The sequence below is a fragment of the Budorcas taxicolor genome, chromosome X (assembly GCF_023091745.1).
Source record: "Budorcas taxicolor isolate Tak-1 chromosome X, Takin1.1, whole genome shotgun sequence".
Lineage (NCBI taxonomy): Eukaryota > Metazoa > Chordata > Mammalia > Artiodactyla > Bovidae > Budorcas > Budorcas taxicolor.
Genome location: NC_068935.1, coordinates 143,148,842 through 143,155,362, shown reverse-complemented (window position 1 = coordinate 143,155,362; position 6,521 = coordinate 143,148,842).

Here is a 6,521-nt window from a genome sequence, read left to right as displayed (position 1 = left end):
ATCTAATTAAAACACATGTCTTCCTCCTTCAGATAGTGTCCACTTCCTATAAAAAAAAGATGGGAGAATGGCTTCATAGTTTAGTTTGGGGATTTAATTAGGAATTTAGTACTGGGAGGAATGCTTTCCAATTAAAAAAAAACTAGGGCGTGGGGTAATAACGAATAAAAGTGATTTAAAAGCCCTTTGGAAGCATACTCTGATGTATCTGTGTAATGTGGTAATGGGGAGCTTGGTATTTATGGGGAACAGTAATAGCCAAATGTACTCAGTCTAGAAGAACAACGTAGCACGCTCTCCATATCAGTTACCTTCTTAAGTGGTCGTCCCATTCTTGTCCTCATGTAATAGGAAAAGCCTCATTAGGCATGCTATTTTAGAAATGGAATGCCTACAGTTCAGTGGCATCCTGAAGGTACATTCTTTCCTTCCATGTATCTATCTATCCATCTTTCTATTTATATCTATGTGTCTAACATATCTCATCTACCTACATCTTATCTACCTACCTACAACTATTCATCCATTGTGTATATATATCTATCCAACCAAAGAACCAGTTATTTTAAAACAAGAATACATTTGAATCAGTTCTGATGAGATAGATGAAACTGGAGCCGATTATACAGAGTGAAGTAAGCCAGAAAGAAAAACACCAATACAGTATACTAACACATATATATGGAATTTAGAAAGATGGCAATGATGACCCTGTATGCAAGACAGCAAAAAAGACACAGATGTGTATAAGGGACTTTTGGACTCTGAGGGAGAGGGAGAGGGTGGGATGATTTGGGAGAATGGCATTGAAACATGTATACTGTCATGTAAGAATCGAATCGCCAGTCTATGTCTGATGCAGGATACAGCATGCTTGGGGCTGGTGCACGGGGATGACCCAGAGAGATGTTATGGGGAGGGAGGTGGGAGGGGGGTTCATGTTTGGGAACGCATGTATACCCGTGGTAGATTCATGTCAATGTATGGCAAAACCAATACAGTATTGTAAAGTAAAATAAAGTAAAAATAAAAATTAAAAAAAAAAGTTAACTAATTTGAATACCCAGATGATCAATAGTTCTAAAAATAAAGCATACCATCAACAAAGAGTAAAGAATCTATGAAAACTCTTCACCCCAAATGTTTATATGGGTTTATGGTTAGTATCAAGAATATATTACGATAACCCTCAAATATAGAAGAATATATGTGCATTCTCTGGCTATGACGTACAATTGCTGAAGACCAAAGCAGAAAATAGATGTTACAGATATTTGCTTCTCTGGTAGCTCAGGCAGTAAAGAACCTGCCTGCAATGCAGAAGACCTGTGTTCAGTCCCTGGGTTGCAAAGACCCCCTGGAGAAGGAAATGACAACCCACTCCAGTACTCTTGCTTGGAAAATCCCATGGACAGAGGAGCCTGGAGGGCTACAGTCCACGGGGTCACAAAGTGTCAGACACGCCTGAGACGAAGATGTAGGTCTTCATCATGAAGACCAAAGCAGAAAACAGAGATTATGGATATTATATCGTCCTAAAAATGACCCACCAAAAATCCCTGATAAATATGCAAAATAGATGACCAGGGCAAATTGGCTGCCTGAAGCAGGGCACGCAAAGCTGGTGCTCTGGGACAACCCTGAGCGATGGGGTGGGGAGGGAGGTGGGAGGGGGTTCAGGATGGCGGACACATGTCCACCCGTGGCTGATTCATGCCGATGTATGGCAGAAACCACCACAATACTGTAAAGTAATTAACCTCCAATTAAAGTAATTAATTTTAAAAAAGGAAAAGGAATAGGTACATGTACTTGTATAACTGACTTTGCTGGACACCTGAAGCTAATACAATGTTGTTAATCAACTATGCTCCAATATCAAATAAAAATTTAAAAAAAAATCCCAGATAAGCTCAAACTTGTATTCTGATGGCGACAACAGTCTCGGCATATATAAAGCTTAAAATCACAGTAACTGAATACACCTGTGTATAAGGATATATAAAAGTACACACAAAAACACGTTCTGAGAGACACACACATATGGATTCCAAGAAACCAAAAGGGAAGGGCAGAAAAGCGCTGTAGAAAATAGGGACTGAATAGAACTTAAAAGAGTAAAACCAGAAGGGCAGGAATCATCAATGTCCATTGCTATGGACAGTGACATTCATGTTAAATGTTGGGGCAAAATTGGGGCAATTTTTTGCCTTACCTTAAGTTGGGGTAAAATTTAACACAGAGAGTGTGAAGCACCAAAGAAATTGTGAAGCAGGAAGGTGTCCGCATAGCGTTAGAGGGCGCACAGACCGATCACACCCCTTTGGGAAGACTTCTGAAAGCATGCATGGGATTGAAGATGTGGTCAGCTCTCCAGCCAGCTGTCTGCTCCGCTGAAGCTCACATCATGAGTACAGAGCATGCGCAAGGCTATTCCTGGTAACTTGCTTTTCATAATGAAGACTTAGGAACCACCCACATTGGAATAGTTAATTACAAGCTCAATGAGTAAACTGTAGTTACAAGTACCAGTCTAATCAGTCTAAAGCTGAATCGTCAGTAAAAGAAGTGACCTTCAGCATGATGCTGTTTACTTAAGTGTTAAAAAATGAATAGCTTGATAAGTGGTGCATAGGTGATGGATACATGTCTGTAGGTGGGTAGATATAAATAGATGACAAGTGAGGTAAACAATTGGAATAAATGATAGATGGATAGATATATGGAAGGAAAGAGAAAGAAAGATGATATATGCATGATGGTTGGATAGATGTAGGTAGGTAGATCGGATAGGTAGGTCACAGATGTATAGATAGGTGTATTAGTCAGTCACTTGTTGATAAGTGGTAGATAGGCGATGGATACTTGTCTGTAGGTGGGTAGATATAAATAGATGATAAATGAGGTAAACAATGAGGATAGATGATGGATGGATGTATGGAAGGAAAGAGAAAGAAAGACGTGGTTAGATATATGCATGATGGATGGATAGGTGTAGGTAGGTAGATTAGATAGGCAGGTCACAGATGTATAGATAGGTGTATTACTCACTCAGTTGTGTCCGATTCTTTTGTAACTCCATGGACTGTAGCCTGGCAAGGCTCCCCTTCCTAGGCAACAATCCTGGAGCGGGTGGCCGTTTCCTTCTCCAGGGGACCTTCCCGACCCAGAGACTGAACCCGGGTGTCCTGATAACATAGAGAGATAGAATGAAATGGATGCTGGATGATAGACTGATACGTAGAAGGAAAGAAAGAGACAGTAAGAGAGGTGAATGAGTGGAGAGAGAGATACACAAAGGATGGGCAGCTATAAGTAGGTAGGTACATTGCATAGATATAGATGAGAGAGGGGCAGACAGATACATAGAAGGAAAGATGCATAGAAGGAAAGATGCATAGAAGGAAAGATACATAGAAGGAAAGATGCTCTCCATTGATAGAAAGATGATAGGCACATGTGTGTTAGAAGGATAGGCAAACTCGGGGATCCGGAACACTGTTGAAACCTAATTGAGTTTGCTGGGAAGAGAAGGTGAGCAGGTACACAAGGGACCTAAGAATATTCCTCTAATGTGTCCTTATGTTTCACAAACCAGCATGAAGAAGACATGACGGAACTACGGCACAACCGTTCACCATCCTCTTTTCTTCCGCATCTTCCAGCCCATCCAGGAATCTTTCCAGGCCCTCCCCCATGAGCTGCAAGGCCGCATTCGACAGCATCAGACAGCTCACATCATCATTTCAAAAACCATCTTTTTAGGACAGGTGGAAAATCACAGACATTATTCTCCTGTGACATAATTTCTCCTCCTTTTCCACGGCAAGGAAAAATATCCAATTAATTTCCTATTTTCCTCTTTCATCCATTTCTTTTTTCTGTTTAAATGTCACTTTTTTGTATCAGCAAACTCTGTATCAAGCACCAAATAGTAGAGAAGTCTTCCCATTGGAAAAATATTAAGTTTTTTTTTTTTTTTTTTAAAGATTAAGGCCCCAGGAAATCTTGGACATATGTTAGAACACACGGGCATATGCTCCTGCATTTAGATGAAGAGATTCACTCATGGCAGTTGACTTGCACCAATTCCGTTCCCAGCATCAGTAACGAGAGCAAAGCATCAATTATCTCTGGACTGAAAAGACCTGCATCCTTCTGCATGCTGTCTTTCTGTCCTTGCCAGCGCTCTTTCTCTTTCTTTCCTTGCCCTACTCAGATGTTCTAGCCTGGACTTTCTCTTCCTGTCTCTGAGTGGGGTAGTCCTGAAACAGAGGGTCATGAATATATCCAGGGTCTCATAAGTGTGCAAAGGGGTACACAGTTGGATGTCTCAGGGAGCACCTATGAGAAGGGGCATTGACAGGCTGCTGGCTCACTTGGGTCTTTGTCAGGCCGCTGTTGTTTGAAAAGGAAGATTTCAAGATTTGCTGCCAAGACTGCAGAGATCCAACCAGTCCATCCTAGAGGACATCGACCCTGAATATTCACTGGAAGGACTGATGCTGAAGCTGAAACTCCAATACTCTGGCCATCTGATATAAGAGCTTACTCATTGGAAAAGACCCTGATGCTGGGAATGATTGAGGGCGGGAGGAGAAGGGGACGACAGAGGATGAGATGGTTGGATGGCATCAGTGAGTTGATGGACGTGAGTTTGAGCAGGCTCTGAGAGTTGGTGATGGACAGGGAGGCCTGGCGTGCTGCAGTCCATGGGGTCGGAGAGTCGGACACGCCTGAGCGACTGAAAAGCAACAGAAAGCATTTAGACGCATCGAGCAGACTCACATGTACACATATGTGTGTATGTGTCTCTATACACATATATATGTACCTCCTTTCTGACTGTCTCTGTATCCATGCGCATGCTTGGTTGCTAAATCATGTCTGACTCTTTGTGACTCCATGGACGGGAGCCCGCCAGGCTCCTCTGTCAATGGAATTTTCCAGGCAAGAACACTGGAGTGGGTTATCATTTCCTCCTCCAGGCGATCTTCTCTTCCCAGGGATCAAGCCCACCTGTCGTGTGTCTCCTGCATTGGCAGGCAGATTCTTTACCACTAGCAACAGTCTTCTCTCTCTCTCTCTCTCTCTCTCTCTCTCTATATATATATATATATATATACACACACAATTATTATATAATTAAAGTTTATATTATTGGATGTTAGCATATTGATCATTCTTACATTATAATAATATGTTACATTTATTATATAGCATATAATGTATAATATGTTATATATAAATTATGTTATATAATATATATAATATGTATTATTGTTATATATTAGATACTATATGTCATATGTATGTTATATATATTATATGTTGTGTATGTATGTTGTGTATATATGTATATATGTATGTTACATATATATACATATATATTTTATATATACATTGTTATTATATATGTTATATAAGGATTTCCCTCGTGGCTCAGCTATTAAAGAATCTGCCTGCAATGTGGGAGACCTGGGTTCGATCCCTGGGTTGGGAAGAGCCCCTGGAGAAGAGAAAGGCTTCCCACTCCAGTATCCTGGCCTAGAGAATTCCATGGACTGTAAAGTCCATGGGGTCACAAAGAGTTGTACACGACTGAGTGACTTTCACTTTCATATGTTATATAAAATTATGTTGTAAGTATATATATCATATATATTACATAATATATAATTGTATGTGTGTAGCTAATATAAGTTATGTATCTATAATAACTCGATGGATATATTGGCAAATAATATATTTGCACAGAATTATTTGGAGTGTTTCACATCAGGCAGCTTGCTAAGTATGATACGTTCGTCAGCTTTAGATTTGAAACTTCACAACAGCCATGAGCCGAAAGGCACCCATTTTTGCAGTGAATCCTGCTGCCTGGCGAGGTGGGCATTCCAAGCAAGAAGTGCTGAGTGCAAGCAGTACTTTGATTCTAGTCAGTATGGTCCAGAGAGCCTCTCCCAGCCCCTAGGCACTGTGAGAAGTCACCACTTATCCCCAAGAGCAAGACGGTGCCTCAGCAGGAGACAGATATCCCCAGAAATCCGCCATGTCAAATTTAGCATTCCAGATTCATCGCCACCCTGGGTCGGGAAGATCCCCTGGATGAGGAAATGGCCACCCACTCCAGTATTGTGGCCTGGAGAATCCCACGCCAGGGGAGCCTGGTGGGCTACAGTCCATGGGGTTGCACAGAGTCAGACACGACAGAGCGGCTAAACAGCAAATAATTGCAACATCTATTCTTGCTCTTGTGTGTACACAACCATAATCTCTTCTACGTAATAGCCACGTGTGCACCTCAGAGCCGAAAGAGGCTGGCAAAAGATGCTCTGTAGATAATGTTTCTGTGGCTCGACATACAAAATATTGCAAAAAAAAGTTTGGAGTGCCCCTGAATTACTCGCCCAAGGACTCACTAATAGCCTTGGATCTATTTAAGTCGCTCCTGTATGGAACGTTCTTTCTGTATTGAATATTTTAAGCCCCTTTATCACTGTCATTAGCATCTGAGGCTA